The following is a 17158-nucleotide window of genomic DNA, read 5'->3' as shown; positions in this document are numbered from 1 at the left end:
ACCTCTTGGAGGCAAGACTGCTGGGGAAGCAGCCCTCTCCCTCCTGGCAAGGGGGTTGGGCGCCGCGCCTCTGTGCCTGTGCCTCCCACCCGTCCCCCGGAGCGCAGGGTCCCCATCCCTCTGCTCAGCTGCTCAGTGGTATGCTGCCCACCTGGGTGCCTCGGCTGAAGCTGCCTGATGCCATCTCCAAAGCACTGCTCTCTCGCTCTGACTCAGTGTCCCCACTGGGAATCTCCTGATCCTTCAAGGTCCACATCTGATCTCACTGCAGAGCACTCGGGACTCTGCTGTGGCCACCACAGTGGTTTCATACCAGCAAAAACAAAGTGAATTAAACCTAAGGAGAAAAAACTAGCTATACCAAGCAAATGTTAAACAACATAGACTTTTAGACTAAAAAAAAAATTAGTAGAAAAGAAGAGATTAATAACCTAATGATTAGAAAGGAAAAGTTCACCAGGAAGATGGAATCCTGGACCTGTGTACCTCTAAGACGTAGGTTCAAATTTTTCAAAGCAAAGATTGACAGGTTTACAAAGAGAAACTGACAAATCCATAGTCTCATAGAAATTTTATACACCCCTCTCAGCAACAGATAACATAAGCGATCAGTAAAGTATCTGACAGATAAGAACCGCAAAACATTCCGCTAACAACTCCCAAATAATCCCCTGTGGAGAGCAGACTACGTTCTGCCTTACGAAGAGGTTTCCTGGGAGAAAACTAAAAAACCACGGGATTCCACAGGGACCAGCCAATGAGGCCAGTTTCCCTTGTGCCTGAGAAAAAGGCAGGACTAGAAACAACCTAGGGGCTTAGGAAACTACGGTGGAGGGAGAGCCCAGAGCCCAGGCTGATGCTGTGAAGAACAGCGACCACAGCACTTCCGAAGGCGGGTATCGAGAGGGTGGCCCAGACTTCAGGGAACGAAGCCTCCAGACCCTCAGTGGAGCACACAGCTCAGGGGAAGGCACTGGGCCTCCAGCTGCCCAGTCATGTCTTCTATAAGTTTGATTAGAAAGGCTATACTGGGTGACCCGGACGGTCGGGCCAAGCTCTGCTTGGTCATCTGGGCAGAGCAACCTTTGCAGATCGGACTGAAGGTTCTTCCTGGGAACGAGAGACTTGTACCAGGTGGCGATTTGAGTTCTCAACACACACTGGCCTCCCTCTTTCCTTTCACCCCCAGCCAAACCCCGCGAATGCCTCCCTTTATAGCCAGGAAGTGGCTGATAGGCTGTAGAACGGGCTCTAAAGAGATGCTGAAATAATTAACTCAGCTGGGTTCACTCTGCAGTTAAGCATCCCCAGGCCGCAGGGAGGTACATACCGCAGGATTTCAGAGGGAAGGTAGGGAGGACTGCGGTTTGGAGGCCCTCCCCCTCTACACACGCACTGTGTGTCTCCAAAGTCGGGTTGCAGGAAATGAGGGCAGAGAGATTAAACAACTGGTTTGGCCAGGGAACTGCACAGTGGAGATGAGAACTCCAGGCTCCCCAAGCCACTGCCGCTGTGTCACGCTGCTGCCTTACTTCCTGTTTTTCCACTCAAGCTAATCATGGCATGAAATATTTGAAAACCAGTTACCAGGCTGAAGACTGCAGTATTCAGGTGGTGAAGGGCGTTATTTACAAAGAGCCAGGAGAACGCGGTCTATCCGTGAAACATCCATCCCCTGCATGTAAAAGAGATGCGAACTACAGCTATCGGGGTGAATATCCTACTTTGTGTTGCGTTTGGCTGACAGTGTGATCACAGCTAGACCTGTTTGGAGTGAGGGATGCTAAAGCTCTCTTTGTTTCTTGGTGTTAACTTTTCAACAAAACTCACCACTTAAAATAGCAAGAAATGAATCAATCCATCAGTCAACCAATCCAGAACCTATATGTTTTTGCCCCCGTCTTAAAATATGTATTTATTTATAATTTGAACAGCCTGCAGTGGAAATAAGGTGCTTTCTAAGAACTAAAGCATTTTATTCTTCTTGTAAATAGCTAAGCTAGAAACATTCGTTACAGCAAATGGCTTGTCCTGCCATGTACTCATTCGTCATGTGTTCTTTTGTGATGTTGGTTCATTTTTTTTTTATGCTCTACAGCAGGGATTGGTAAACTTTCTCTGTCAAGGGCCAGAGAGAACATACTTTCAGCTTTATGATCCAGGCTCTCCCTGTGCGATGACTCACCTCTGCCTCTATAACAAGAGGGCAGCCCTGGGAGGGAGGTAAGCAAGGGAGAGCAGCTGGACTTGGCCCCAGGCTGCAGGTGCTAGGTCCCTGCTGGGCAGCGAAAACCGTGCTGTGTGGCCAGCAGAGTTTGCGGGCGAAATGTCCAGCCTATACTTGGTGCAACTAAACATCCTTCATCTGTGCTCTTCATAACCTAACGTACTTGGATGCCTGTCTCACCAAGGAGAGGATAAGCCTGTTGGATGACGGGACAGTACCTCATGATCGGATATTCTCCCGAACTTCACACCAGAAAACATGTCCCAGAGGAAAGAGCGTGGGTTTGACTTTATCCCTTCCCCCATGCCCACCCCTTTGGTAACCACAAGTTTGTTTTCTTTGTCTGTGAGTCTGTTTCTGTTTTGTAAGTAAGTTCACTTGTATCATTTTTTTTTACATTCCACGGATAAGTGATAACATATGATGTTGGCTTTCTCTGTCTGACTTACTTCACTCAGTATGATCATCTCTAGGTCAATCCATGTTGCTGCAAATGGCATTCTTTCATCCTTTTTTATGGCTGAGCAATATTCCACTGTATATATGTACCACATCTTCTTCATCCATTCCTCTGTCGATGGACATTTATGTTGATTTACATTCACATTGTTGTATTGAATACAACAGATCTTTAGAATGTTTTCATCTGGCAAGACTAAAACCCTGCCACCATTAAACAATACCCCCTTACCCTCCTCCAGCACCATTCTTCCTGTCCTTATGAATTTGACTTACCTAGGTAAGTGGACTCATACAGTATTTGTTTTATTGTGGCTGGCTTATTTCAATTTGCATGATGTCCACAAGGTTCATCCTTTTTGCAGCATGTGACAAGGTTTCTTTCTTTTTTAAGGCCAGATAATATTCCTTTGTATGTAGAGACCACGTTTTGTTTATCCATTCTTCTATCCCATTCATCCACCCACGGACACTTAGGTTGCTTTCACCTTTTGGCCATTGTAAATGATGCTGCTATAAACACGGGTGTACAAATATCTCTTCAAGACTGTGCTTTCAATTCTTTTGGGTATATACTCAGAAGCAGAACTGCTGAATTATATGATCATTCTGGGTTTTTTTGTTGTTGTTTTTTGGTGATCGGGAAAGGGGATAGGTAAAGTAATTTTATTACAAATTTCAGGGTTTAAAAAGTAACCTGTTACATTTACTAGGATAATCTGAGATGACCTGTCTCAAGCACATGTGTCCCGTCAGTGACACTGACCTCAGGCATGAAGAGATGCTCTCCCCCGTGAGGCATGCGGTCAGTGGATGAGGCTACGCTGAGTCTCCACGGGCACATGCTGACCGTGATCATCATGGTTTGTCACTCTGGCATTTGGGCTGTGATGAGCTCAGTGTAAGCTTCGGTTATGGAATTCTGAAAGCCAAGCTAGAGAACCTCAAGGGCAGCCTCTCTTTCCTGCTTTTTACTTCAATGATGTTTAGGAGGCTTCGTGTACTGAATGAGAGATGATTCATTGGCCTGTAAGCCCACGTGTGGAAACCGTTATCACCTGGCAAGAGACTGCCGAGGAGCGGCCTGACTGGGAAGAAGGCTGAGGCCAGAACCTGCGAATCACCCTAGTCCAGGTCACGGACAGCGATGCCCAGCAAGAGAGACGCTGCCGGCTGGCGAGTCCCCGTCGGCTCAAGGGTGCCCACAGACAAAAGGGCTGCGAGCAACCTCGATAGGCCAGCTAAGCCACCCTCCAGCTTCCAAACGCGGAGACAAACTTGCCCCGCGGTCACGGGCAGGGGCCCCGGGTCTCTTCCGTCTTGTACGTTTAAAGACTAAAGGCAGCATCTTTACAAGGGGAACTGCGGGAAGCATTGGGAGAGCCCTCTCCACAGGGCCTCGGGGCACCCTGGGGCGAGGCGGCTGAGACCCGGCAGAGCACCTGGGCTGCGGGACTGAGGGTGGGAAGAGCAGAGGAGCTGAGAGACCCCAGGCAGGAGCGCGCCAGCAGCCGAGGGGCCCACAGCCACGCCCTCCTGCCTGGGGTCTGCCCCCCAGGACCCCCCACGGGGACCCTCTCGCTCTGAGACTGTGGCTCTCACGGGACGACGTTGTCCCCGGGGGACGTTTGGCAACACGGGGAGACACGTGGGGTGGGGCTGTCACCACTGGGGAAGGCGCTACGGGGCTGGTGGGCGGAGGCTGTGCACCCTACAGGGCACAGGCGCCCAGGCCCGGGGCCTCCAATCAGACCACCGCGCGCAGCCTCCAGCTCAAGACCTAACACGTGGGTCGGCCCCCTGCCCTGCGGACCCAAGTCCTCCTGACCCCGGAGTGTCCAAGGGATGTCCAGCCAGCTCCTGGTCGCTCCAGTCCGGTCGACACGACTAAAACCTTACGCCTTTTTGTCTTCTCTCTCCGAAAAATCTACTTCCTTCTCAGAGCCAGTGCCACCCCAACTGCCACCTCCAGGATGGCAACGGCAGCTGCCCCTCCGCCGAGCGGGAGGGACTTGCCCTCGGGCGGCGGGCCAGCTTTGTCGTGGCCACCGGACAGGGTCCCGCCCGCGGGCCACCTGCTCTCCGCCCGCCCGGCGGGGCTGCTGGGGGCTCCACCTGGGGCTCTGCTCCCGTTCGGCAGCTTCGGACGCGGCCTCTTCTGCCTCTTTTTCAGCAAGTTCCGTGGACAGAGATGTCGTGGGGCCGGCTGTCTGGCCGGCCGACCCCTCGGGGCCAGTCTTCCCGGCCGCCGCCTCCGCGCCCTCAGGAACCCCTGCTTCTCCACGTGCGCGAGGTCCAAGGTGGAGGATTTGCTCGCTCTTCTCTCCGGTCCCGATGCTGTCCAAGCTCTCGATTTCTTCGGGTCCACTGCGACCTGCTGCCAGGACTCGGGATCCGGGGATGCCCACCGGTGGGCTCTAGGTGCGCCAGCTCTGGCTGCTGGACGGCGACACGGGGAAGCCCTCGGCCCGCCAGGGCGCCCTCGCGGGCGTCGGAGCCTCAGCGGGGCTGGCGAACGTGGAGCCGCCCCTGGGCTGGACGTGGATGTCGTTGCTGTCCCCCGTGGCGCCGCGGGGCACTGCTCGTCTTCCTCCACGGACTCCAGGTTAAAGGAGATTAAAGGCAGTGCCCTAGCCACCCTGCTGCCTGATGCACTCGGCGGCGTGGTCCTCCGGGAGAGTTGCACCAAATTGCAGCGATGCGCTGCAAGGCTCCTGAGCTCACCTTGTCAACCCCGAGAGTATAGATCGTAGCAAAATCGGAGGCACCAACGTCTTATTCCGGCCGCTGGCGTGAACTGCGGTCTCCAGTGTACATTCCCGACGTGCCTGGTACGCCCCTGGCCTGTGTGCTCCCTGCAGCTCTGCTTGCCTGCAGCGGTCCCTTCACTTCCTTTCCTGAACTGTCTGCCGCGGCTGTGCGCCGCGGAGTCCTCACGGGGGTCTGTCTACCAGGCTGAAGAGCTTTAGCATCCGGCGGAGGGGCGTCTGCAAGGCCCCGCGCAGAGGCGCCCTCGGCTCCTGCGACGCCTTCTCGCCAGGTGGGCCAAGCGGTCCTCTGCGGAACTGTCGGGGTTTGTGGGGCTGAACACGGGCTAAGAGTGCCGGGTGAAGCCTGTGCTGGCGAAGGCTTCAGAAATTTCTTCGTCCAGGGATTTTAGCTCTTCAATTTCAGTTTTACCTTTTAATAAAATGTCTTGATCCAGAGATTGTGAAGCCATATCTTGTCGAACCCGTTGGCGTGAGGAAAGATGTTGCTCCCGCAGCTCCTCCTGAGAGAGGACTCCCACGTAGCTGAGGACGACACACCTTGTTTCCTAGTGAGCCCCCAGAGGCACATGGGAGAGGACGCCATGGGGTCGGCTGGCAGAGCTCCGGAACGGTCTGCTTGCAGATGTGTAAAACCTGGCCCGGGCCCCTGCCCCCGAAGAGGTGAAAGGCGCAGCGGCAGCAGATGACTCTGTTTTTAATTTCTTTTTAAGGCGCCACCCTGCTGTTTTCCACAGCAGCTGCACTGCTTCGTACTCCTACCAGCAGTGTGCAGTGGTGCCTGTGTCGCCACACCCTCCCCAGCACTTGCTGTTTTCTGGGCGTTTGTTTTGTTTTTGTTTTTTGACAGCACCTTCCTAGTGGGTATGAGGTGGTATCCCACTGTGGTTTTGATTTGCATTTTCCTAATGAACAGTGATGTTGAGCATCTTTCCACGTGCTTGTTGGGAGTAGCACAGATTCTATTTAAGCTCGTTTGTTTGATTATAACCTTTTAACTCTTTGGACATTCAGCACATGGGCCTCCAACTGAAATCTTGCCTTGAACCCTGCAAACGTTAGGGGCAGACCTGAGTCCAACCCATCCCAAAGCCTTTTACCACCTAGTTAGGTATGGATTGACCCTTTAAAATATTGAGGACAGCAGCATTAGACAGAGACCACTGATTCTATTAAAGAATTTTGTTCTGGCTGAAGAAGAGAAAACTAAGAAGGGTCTGCCTTATCCAGCACCTTGTGTAAGGCGTGCAGGTCCCACACCTCCAAGCGCAGTGCCTAAACCAGCAGGTCAGCATCACCTAGGGAGTGGTAGACACACAGATGCTCTAGCCCCACTCCAGGTAGACTAACCGTGAGCTGTCCGAGCTTTGACGTTTGAGACGCACTGCTCTGTGTGTTCATGAGGGCACCAGGAAGACTAAAAACAAACAACTTGAGCAACACCATCAGTGACCTTACTGAGCTCTCACCGTGCACCAAGAACCGAACGATGCTTTTCATGTATTATCATAACATAGGTAAACACTTTACAGAAAACTGAGGCTTAGAAATGTTACTTGCCCCACGTCATGGCTAGTAAGCAGTGGAGCCAGGATTTAAACCCTGGCAGTCTGAAAATAGAATCTGATGAACTTCACATACTATTTCATCTCGTAAAGGAACCAGAGGATTAAAGGGAACAGATAAATAATGACGGAATAAATAAATGAACCGTCATAAATGGAAATCTTAAGTTCAGGAGTTAATCACTGCGGGCTGGCGTGGCTTTTTCCCCAGTTCTGAAGCTTCCTCCTAAGTGGAGAACAGAGGGGATGCCTGGTCTGTGGTGGAGCCCAGGCACTTCCGAGGCCCTGGACCTCCAGCGCCCACCCCCCTCCAGAGAGCTTGGGCTCAGCAGCGCCCCCTGCAGGAAGGTTCGGAGGCAGGTCAGGCTGCGTGGCCGCTCTGTCCCTGTGGGTTCGGGGTTCCGAAGCCCACTCTTCACAGACAGACCAGCTGATGTTTGGAGCTCCCGCCTGCCTTACTCTTCCTCACATTCCTCTGTCGTTTCAGGACTTGGTCTGAGAAAGGAGGGTGCATTTTTTCAGGCTCCCTCACACTTCAGCATGCACCATTTAAATCATTTGTTTATTTTAAATAATATTTTTTATTTGTTGGTACCTGCTTCTGCTCATTTTCAAAAAGGACTTCCCCAACAGAAAAAAGAATTTAAGTTTTGCAGCAAATATAGGTACATATAATATTTATGTTAATATTTATTTTTAATACATGTTTAAATAATACTGATCCTGTAATATTTTATTTTAAATAATAGTTCAAATAAGTCAACGTTTAATTTAACATAAATACTTATGTAATATAATCTAAAGAGTTTCACAAAATTTCAAAATATTAAAGCTCGCTAAACCAGTGACTCAACTGTGTTTCTCCACAAGGCTCTTCCAAGGACGATGCTCAAGAAAGGATACCAGCGTCCGGTCACAGGGCCAGGTCCCCCGGCTCCCTTCAGCTTAAGGTAAGTTGCCACACGTGATGGTAACTCATATCTACTCCCATCCACACGAGGGATTTGGGTGCTTTTGAAGATGATGTAACAGGTACCGCCTGTCATTTTTGTGTGTAAATTACCTATGGGACATGGGCTTGAAGGGCTGATACAAACTTAAAACCAGTTTATTTGGGCTGTACCTGCTTAGCAATCCAGTGATGGGGGAGGCTTGTTCCATGGTCATGACTGCAGCTCTCAGGGTGTCTCAAGTGTATGGAACCAGAGGTTCCAGCCCCAGCGTTTGACGGTGGGAAGCAAGCAAGCAGTGATGAAGACAGCATTCCAGGCTTTCTTTGTTTGCTTACTGACCATTGAGATGAAAGGGCATGACGGAGCTAGTATTTCTTCCAACTGAAGTGAGCACAAGCCAGGTGCCTTTCAATACCTGAAGCACTGGGAGGGTGTCAGTTTGGTTGGAACAATGGTCATCAAACCCTGAGGGTCCCAGAGCCGAGAGCAGAGGTCACACTGCCAAGAAGGTAACGTTGAAAGGAAGGCGTTGAAAGGATCGGTGAGAACACCCTGCATGGCTTTATTTTTCTCCCGGGTGTTACAGAGGCGAGAAAGTTGGGTCTGAGAGAATGGAACGTCCTGGTGCCCATGGAGGCTGCGATGTGCTGTGTAGCATCAGAGACACAATCTCACTGCAGTCTTGAGATGTCAGGGGAGAAACTTCATTTGATCCTGCTAAGCTTACAGAGTACAGATGGAGAGAAAGACTCAAAGTAAGCAATGAACAGGAAGGGGGAAAGCCTCCGAAGGATCCTCCTTATAGATAATCAAGTTGGGGGAGCGGGGGATACCTCTCACTGTAGCTGAATTCCCTGGACACACTTAGTCCCAGACCACTCAGAATGCTCTGGGCCACAGTCCCTTTCAGACAAGCCACCAGCAATGGCTGAGAAAGACAGACTAATCCCCATATTCGCCGGGGTGGAGGTAACGAGCAAGGTCAGTCGGCCTGAGGGAGGATACATCAAATGCAAATGGTTTTCGGAATAGCCGTGCCCTGTTCCCTTTGTCCAGCTTCAGGCTGACAGCGTCCAGTCGACTTCCAGTCATTGTTCCATCTGCGAGCGTTGCTTCTGGCAGAGACCTGTTCCCCGGCAACAGTGCTTCCTGCTTACCGAGCACCCTGGCACTTCTCGCCACCTTGTTTCAGCTTCATCACACTCTGCAAGGTAGGTTTTGTGTCCATTCAAGAAATGAAGGCAGTGAGCCCCTGAGAGCTTTGGAAAGTGACGGCAGACACAGGAGAAGAGCCCAGGTCGAAGCCCAAGGCTGTTGATGCCAAAGCTCGTGCACCTTCACCTCCTGCTCTGCTGTCTGTCACAGGGCGAGGCGGACCTCGGACAGGACGTGTGACCCAGGTGAGTGCCTATCAGCTACCCATGAATCCTTCAAAAGAGAATTTCAGTCTCAAATTATGAAAATTGTGTGAGGAACACCTGAGTAGACGGCGTCTGTGAAATGTATATAACTTGGGGAGAAAAAAGACGAAGGAACGGGTTTTCTCGTCTTGAGCAGAATCAGGCCAATAACTTGATTTCCTTCCCAGAGGGTTTCCATCACTTCCCTCGCCCAGAGCAGAGCCATCTCCCACCCTCTGGCCGCAGAAGGGTCCCCAGCTCAGGTCAACCAGCTGCCTTGATAGAACCTGCTCTACTGAGTTTCTGCTGGTCCTCAGTTTCCCCAGAATTTCCATTCCTAAAGGGCTTTGGGGCAGCAGTCTTATCTGAAAGAGGCTGTTGAAACTCCAGTGTTACGACATTTTGCATAAAATGGAAGAAGCGTGATCGTCTACGTCAAAGGAGGGTGGGAGCCCCAGACCTCCCCACTGGAGGCCTCTGCTCTCACCTCTGCTCCCCTTCCTCTGCCCACTGCTCTGTGTCCTCCCTGGGGGCCCCTGTTCCTCTTGTCCAGCTGTTTACGCTCTCAGACTTAAGAAGTCAAAGGAAAATGAGGTCAGAGTTCACGAGCACCTCCAGGGTCCACCGCGGCCCCAGCTCTGTTTTTTTTTCTGGAAAACAGATGGCTCAGCCGGTGGTGATGGACAAAACCTCAAAGAAGGGGTCTGCGTTGCCTGTGCGTCTCCACCCACTCTGCAGGGGGGTCTTAAGTTTCAATCATTGCTGATCTACATGATTTTATTATCAGGCTGTCGTGGACACAGGCTAAGGGCACTCAGACTGTGCTCCCGGCTCCCCCCGGCAGCCGCCTCCTGTCCCCTTTGGCTCGTGCAGGAGGAGGGGAGAGGCTGGTCCAGAACCCCCTGCACCACCGCCACTGTGGCAGGGCTGAGCCACCACCTCCTAGCAGCCCTGCAGCCTCGGACAAGCACTGAGCCTCCAGGCCTCGGTGACCCTGGCGTCGGGGGGGGCATTCATCTCAGAGATGGGAGTTGTGAGGAATCCTGCAAGGTGCTCAGCTCAGCACGGGCTCCATCTGTGACCGTCTCCTGTTTCTCCCAAACGGCCATGTTCGAATGTCTCTGCTGCCAAGAGGCCTGAGAGTCACGGTGTCCGGATTTAATACACACTGACACCATCTGGGAAAGGGTTAAAGCCTGAGCTTGTTTCCGCAGCTGACCTCTGCCGGGACCCCGCAGAGATGCAGGCTCCTGGGGGCCAGCCTCACGCAGATGAACATCTTCAGTTCCATCCGCATCATTCAGTTCCATCCGCATCATCCAGCCCCATGCAGGCCCTTCTCCCACCTGCTTGACCCTGACGTCCCTCTGTGCGAGGGCGAAGTTCTTCATCCTTTAATTGGAGATCATGCTTCAATCGTAAAGTTTCCCTCTCTGCGCCCCCCCTCTGCCCTCTGCCCTCTGCCCCAGCACTGCGAACCCAGATGGCCATTTCCTTTTTCCTAAAACGAGCCTCATGCCCACTGTTGTAAGTGCAGGGCAGGTAGAAGGCTCAGGGGTGGGGCTGTGTGCTGAGCATCCTTATCTCAGTGTTTAGACACAGCTGGCAGATCCCTGTTCCCTGTTGCCCCTTCTAAGAGACAGCAGGGGAGGGTCCTTCTCTCGCCTTGGCCCAGGTAACCCCACTGGCACATGAGCAATGAGCATGACCCCACAGGAGCAGAAGCAAGGGGACCAGCCATGCCTGGTCCTACGAGGAAGCTCGGAAGAGAGGCTGACGATCGTGTACAGGCGGTACAAGGACGAAAATGCTGTCTCCGTGGAAGGTCCCAGATTTTCTCCAGGCCAAGCCTGAAGGTCTCTTTGTTAGTGAGTCCATAGTGATCAAAGCAGAGATTAAAGGCAGAAGGACCCTGAGGCTGGCTCCACGGAGTGAGCAGGGGGCCCCAGGCCGGGGAGGGTGGGGACACAGCACCGGGCTCCAGTCAGAGGGGCAGACACGCCTGTTCCCAGTGAGCGCAGCAATCTGCGCGGGTTCCAGGCCCCTCCTCTCTCTGAACCTCTAGCAGGTCGCCTTGGTAGGGTGCGAAGAATCTCGGTTTCCCCGCAAAAGCCAGGGGAGTTGGGGATGGAGGTGAGCAGTTTAAAGACATTCAGGGACCAGAACAACCGGGGGAATATTATGTATTTTTCTGGACAGCTTTTAAAGAGGGTTTCACCTCGTGGTAAAACTGCAGACGCCATCTGGACAGGCAATGAGCCTGAAACGCAGTGGAGGGGATTTGGTTCTGCACCTTCACACGGGGCAGAGCTCCTTGTGTCCACTTTTTTTTTGGGCGGGGGGCGGCGGGAGGGCTGTGAAGAAATGCATGCTGCACAGATAAAGGAATGTCCGGCATTAAATAACAGGAGAAAGTGATGATTCTGGAGCCCTTGCAGGTACAGTACAAATTTGATCACCAGGCCCTGGGGCAGAGCGGCCTCTAATTTTAGCCGCTGCCACTTGTTCCTTCTCTGCCCCCACCCCCCGACCCCTGCCCCAACTTTCCCCACAGTGAAGATTGCAAGGAACAGCTGTTTTGGGTTTAGAAACCCTCTATCCTGCTTATCAGATCTACTTTGCCGTTGGTTGAGACTAATACATGCGATGTCAAGGTTTATCTTTTAATAAAAAGTACAGTTAAATTCATTTTTTCTTCCAATTTTAATAAGATCCTTTGAGATGACTTTTGTTTGGTAAAACCACATTGGGAATCACTGACAGAGTGTGTGTTTGTTGACTTCTTTTCTAAGTTTCTTCTTCTGGAGAAAGTTTGTTTCAGAGGATCATGGATATAGTTCTGCAATCCCTCATCCACAATTGGAAAACCCAAACAGCTCTGAAAACAGGAAGTGTTTGGTAACACAGTTGGCAGCAAAGCCTGACCTGACCTGAATGCTTTCACAGTCAAAACCTGACCTGAGCTGCATGAGCCTGTTTTAGTTTATCCCACAAGTGGTGTAAATGCAAAGACGCTTTTCTGGAGAAACATTAAGGTGCTTTATTCCACAGTGTTGCCCTAGACCCCGTTTTTACATGCTATATGGTATATTACTGTCCTAAAATCTGAAAGAAATCTGAATTCTGAAACACGTCTGGCCTCACGAGTTTCAGATTAGGAATTGTGGTTCCGTAGACATTTGTTAAATAAATGACCGAGCGTCCTAAGGGCTTCACGAGGGCATGTTTATTCTGCTCACCCAGGCCAGCTCTGCAGCGATGGCTCTAGCCTTTCTGTCACCTCATCAGACCTGCTTCTGTGGGCCTGAGGTGCCCACAGCTTCCTCTGTTTCCTTTGTGGTGTGAGGGGATGAGTGGGGGTTTCACCACATCACCTGCTCGACCACTTGCCCCTCCCTTCAACCACCAAATATGTGTTGAGTGTCGCCAGCATGCGCTGTGTGAGCACAGAAAGGCAAAGAAGAGTGAGACTCAGGCTCTGACCTCTCACGACTCCTGTTCGTACAGAGAACAGATCGGTGGTTGCCAGAGGTTGGGAGGGGCATGGGCAGTGCAGAAGGGGGTGAAGGGGGTCAAAAGGGACGCACTTGCAGTTATACAATAACTAAGTCCTGGGAAGTACAGCATGTGACTACTGTTAATAATACTGTGTTGCATATTTGAGAGTTGCTGAGAGAGTAGACTGTAAAGGTTCTCATCACAAGAAAAAACATATTATAACTGTGGATGCTGATGGATGATAACTTACTGTGGTGACCGTGTAGCAGTATATACAAATAGCAAATCACTGTGTCATACACCTGAAACTAATATAATGTTATATGTCCATTATACCTCAATAAAAATAAAATTTTAAAAGAAAGTAAAAACCATGAATAAAATAAAAATAACTCCTATTTGTAATTTAATGTGATGAAAGCAGAATGTTAGCAATCTAAACTATCTTCTCTTGTATAAAATGGTCATTCCTTCATTCCAGCACATTTATTAAATTCTCCACTCGGCCAGGCACAAAAAGAGGACAGACCTTGTTGGGGCACTAAGTCTAGTGGGAGCCTGATGCCCGAGGAGCGTTTACCCCTCGGCAGCCATCCTCACGCAGTGGGGAGAAAATGCCCGTCTCTGGCCAGAGAGCTTCGCCAAAGGCGGTGCTCTCTGAGCAGACGGGGTGCTTACTTAGGAGAGAACCAGGGCGAGGGTATCTAAGGAGAAGGCAGAACCCGTGCAAAGGCACTCAGACTGGACATCATTGGCGCGTGGGGCAAGAGTCCACTGGGAACGTCTGCAGGTCAAGATGCACGTGGAGAAAAAGAACATTTTAAAAGTTTTAAAATGGTACAGATGAACCGGTTTGCAGGGCAGAAATAGAGACACAGTTGTAGAGAACAAACGTATGGACACCAAGGGGGGAAAAGCGGGGGGAGGGTGGTGGTGGTGGGATGAATTGGGAGATTGGGATTGACATATATACATTAATATGTATAAAACGGATAACTAATAAGAACCTGCTGTATAAAAAATAAATAAAATTAAATTAAAAAAAAAAAATGTCGAGGAGGGTCAGGTCGTGAAAGGGCCTTGCTCCCAGCCCGGAGCACAGGCCGCTGCCTCCAGGCAATGAAGGATAGCTAACTGGCCAATGGACCATGATCCCTCCTCATGTGTAAATAGTTTGGAGGAGAACAAGGTGCGGAATTTGTTTCCAACAAGATGACCTTTGAATCTGCAAATAAGGAACATGTGTGTCCTGCAGGGCCGGCCCTACGTGAAAGCATGAAGGAAGCCCCGTGGACGGTCACCACCCTCCTGCCGCTAAACTCCCCACATCGCACCCCCCGTGGAGACCCTCGCGACACTGCGATGCCCAGACTGGCCACGGTTGCACTGAGAAAAACCGGTACACGTTTCTTTTAAATAGAAGGATGATGTCGTAGTCATTTCCTCTTAAAGTATTTGTTGCCACAGGGGAAGAATAGGTAACATACGCAACAGAAGCACCATTTTCTCCTTCCTTTTGCCTGAGTACCTGTGCTACATTTCACCTACTCTGAAAGGAAAGGGGCATCCCAAGAAGAGAGCAGTTACTATGGGCTGTTCACATGCAGCCCCTGGGGCCGGCATGATGTGGCGGACATTTTTTGTGAATTCTGGTTTAATTAGTAAAATCTAAAGGCAGTAAGGCCATGATTCTAACAATTGCCTGCCCATTCCTTTATATAAACATGGAACAAATGAGTGTTTGCTAATTCTTAATTTTATTTGGGGGGATTTCTTTAATTGAAATATAGTTGATGTACAATATTATATAAGTTTCAGGTGTACAATATAGTGATTCACAATTTTTAAAGATTATACTCCATTTATAGTTATTATAAAATATTGGCTATAGTCCCTGGACTGTACAATATATCCTCGTAGCTTATTTATTTTATACATAATAGTTTGTGTCTCTTAATCCCCTACCACCAGCTTGCCCCTCCCCGCTTCCCTCTCCCCACTGGTAATCACTAGTTTTCTATATCTGCGTCTGTTTCTTTTTTGTTATATTGACTAGTTTGTTGTATTTTTTAGATTCCACATATAAGTGATGTCACACAGTATTTGTTTTTCTCTGACTTATTTCACTTAGCATAATGCCCTCCAAGTCCATTCATGTTGTTGAAAATGGCAAAATTTCACACTTTTTTATGGCTGAGTGATATTCTATTGTTTATATACACCATATCTTCTTTATCCATTTGTCTGTTGATGGGCACTTGGGTTGCTTTCATATCTTGGCAATTATAAATAACGCTGCTGTGAACATTGGGGTCCATGTATCTTTTCGCTTAAGTGTTTCTGGTTTTTTTCAGACGTATACCCAGGAATGGAATTGCTGGGTCATATGGTAGTTCGATTTTTAGTTTTTTGAGGAAACTCCATACTGTTTTCCACAGTGGCTGCACCAATGTATACTCCCACCAACAGTGCAGGAGGGTTCCCTTTTTTCCACACCCTCTCCGACCTTTGTTACTTGTGTTCTTTTTGATAATAGTCATTCTGACAGGTGTGAGGTGAGATCTCACTGTGGTTTTAATTTGCATTTCTCTGATGACTAACGATGTTGAACATATTTTCGTGTGCGAGTATTTAACTCTTGAGTAAAGCTTGGAAGCACTGAGGGGAAGGAAATGTGTATTTACATCCTTTGACTGGACAGGATTTTAAATGAGATTAAGAAATAATCTTACTCCTTGGCCTGAAAACTCTCTCTAGCCTGTTATCGGCTTCAAAAGTTGGGATGTGATTGACAGAACCCTTCACATCGCTCGGTGTGGCTATGGTCACATGGGCATCATAATAAACGAGGTGAGGATACTGACATGACTTGATCTGAGATGCTCTTATGAACTCCTTCATCTGTGTGCCGTTTGGCTCCACTGAAAATTGAGTTATAATGTTGCCTTCTTTAGGTGTCCTCTTGAAATGTAGATACCTTGGAATGAGTCCTACGTGAAGCCTCATCCAGAGAGGTTAAGTAAGTGGCTCAGAGTCACACAGCTAGCTTGGAAAAGCCCAGAATCTAAACCTTGATTTCTGATTGGTCATTCATCCACACACTTGCTGTTGCCTGATTACCGTCTCATCTGTCTGTCTGCCTTCACGCACAGTTGAGATCATATGGCTCACAACCAAAAAATTGACTCTCTGGTCCTCTGTAGAAAAGGTTTGCCAACCTCTGGTTTAGATGATTGTTGTACATGTGCAGGAATTTGAAATATAGCACATATATTTTATATCTGGTACAGAAATAGACCTAGGTTGGGACCCATCCTGCCAGAGGAAGGGACGCCTGGACCACTAGCCTTGGATTCACCAGGTGGTGTGGTGGACACGGAGAAACACACCAGGTCATCACTCACACCCGTGAGCCTCTGCCTTTCACCACGTATACCTGGTGAGTCTCCAGAGCAGCCAGGAGGCACTAGGAAGGCATCAAGTGTAAATAAATAAATGGGAATTTAAAAGTAATCTCAAAGGAGAGCCTCCTCAGTAAGCGGTGCTGGGAAAACCGGACAGCTACATGGAAAAGCATGAAATTAAACACTCCCGAACACCATACACAAAAATAAACTCAAAATGGATTAGAAACCTAAAGGTAAGGCCAGACACTATCAAACTCTTAGAGGAAAACATAGACAGAACACTCTATGACATAAATCACAGCAAGATCCTTTTGACCCACCTCTTAGAGAAATGGAAATAAAAACAAAAATAAACAAATGGGACCTAATGAAACTTCAAAGCTTTTGCACAGCAAAGGAAACCATAAACAAGATGAAAAGACAACCCTCCGGATGGGAGAAAATATTTTCAAATGAAGCAACTGACAAAGGATTAATCTCCAAAATTTATAAGCAGCTCATGCAGCTTAATAACAAAAAACCAAACAACCCAATCCAAAAACGGGCAGAAGACCTAAATAGACATTTCTCCAAAGAAGACATACAGATTGCCAACAAACACATGAAAGGATGCTCAACACTACTCATCATTAGAGAAATGCAAATCAAAACTACAATGAGGTGTCACCTCACACCGGTCAGAATGGGCATCATCAGAAAATCTACAAACAGTAAATGCTGGAGAGGGTATGGAGAAAAGGGAACCCTCTTGCACTGTTCGTGGGAATGTAAATTGATACAGTCACTATGGAGAACAGTATGGAGGTTCCTTAAAAATACTACAAATAGAACTACCATATGACCCAGCAATCCCGCTACTGGGCATATACCCTGAGAAAACC

General features: G+C 49.4%; 1 long non-coding RNA gene and 1 pseudogene across 3 annotated transcripts in view; one reads left to right on the top strand and one right to left on the bottom strand.

Annotated features, from left to right (window-relative positions):
* Window positions 1-14795, top strand: part of LOC307189641 — a 91901-nt gene extending 77106 nt beyond the window's left edge. Inside the window, exons 2-5 of one of the 2 annotated variants that reach the window (XR_013829260.1) lie at window positions 7890-7969; window positions 8559-8727; window positions 9029-9183; window positions 14126-14795. This is a non-coding gene — a long non-coding RNA (uncharacterized lncRNA). The remainder of the gene's footprint in view (window positions 1-7889; window positions 7970-8558; window positions 8728-9028; window positions 9184-14125) is intronic. The other variant, XR_013829259.1, reaches the window with a different exon arrangement.
* Window positions 3708-6040, bottom strand: LOC307189065 (bcl-2-like protein 13; annotated as a pseudogene). Its single transcript has 3 exons — window positions 5995-6040; window positions 5638-5780; window positions 3708-5514 (listed from the first exon to the last, which is right to left on the bottom strand). The product of its transcript is annotated as a bcl-2-like protein 13 (transcript).
* Window positions 14796-17158: the final 2363 nt, after the last annotated feature.

The sequence above is a fragment of the Stenella coeruleoalba genome (genome assembly GCF_951394435.1).
Source record: "Stenella coeruleoalba genome assembly, chromosome: 7".
Classification (NCBI taxonomy): domain Eukaryota; kingdom Metazoa; phylum Chordata; class Mammalia; order Artiodactyla; family Delphinidae; genus Stenella; species Stenella coeruleoalba.
The sequence above is the reverse complement of the archived record's forward strand: the minus strand, read 5'-3'. Positions and strand labels throughout refer to the sequence as shown.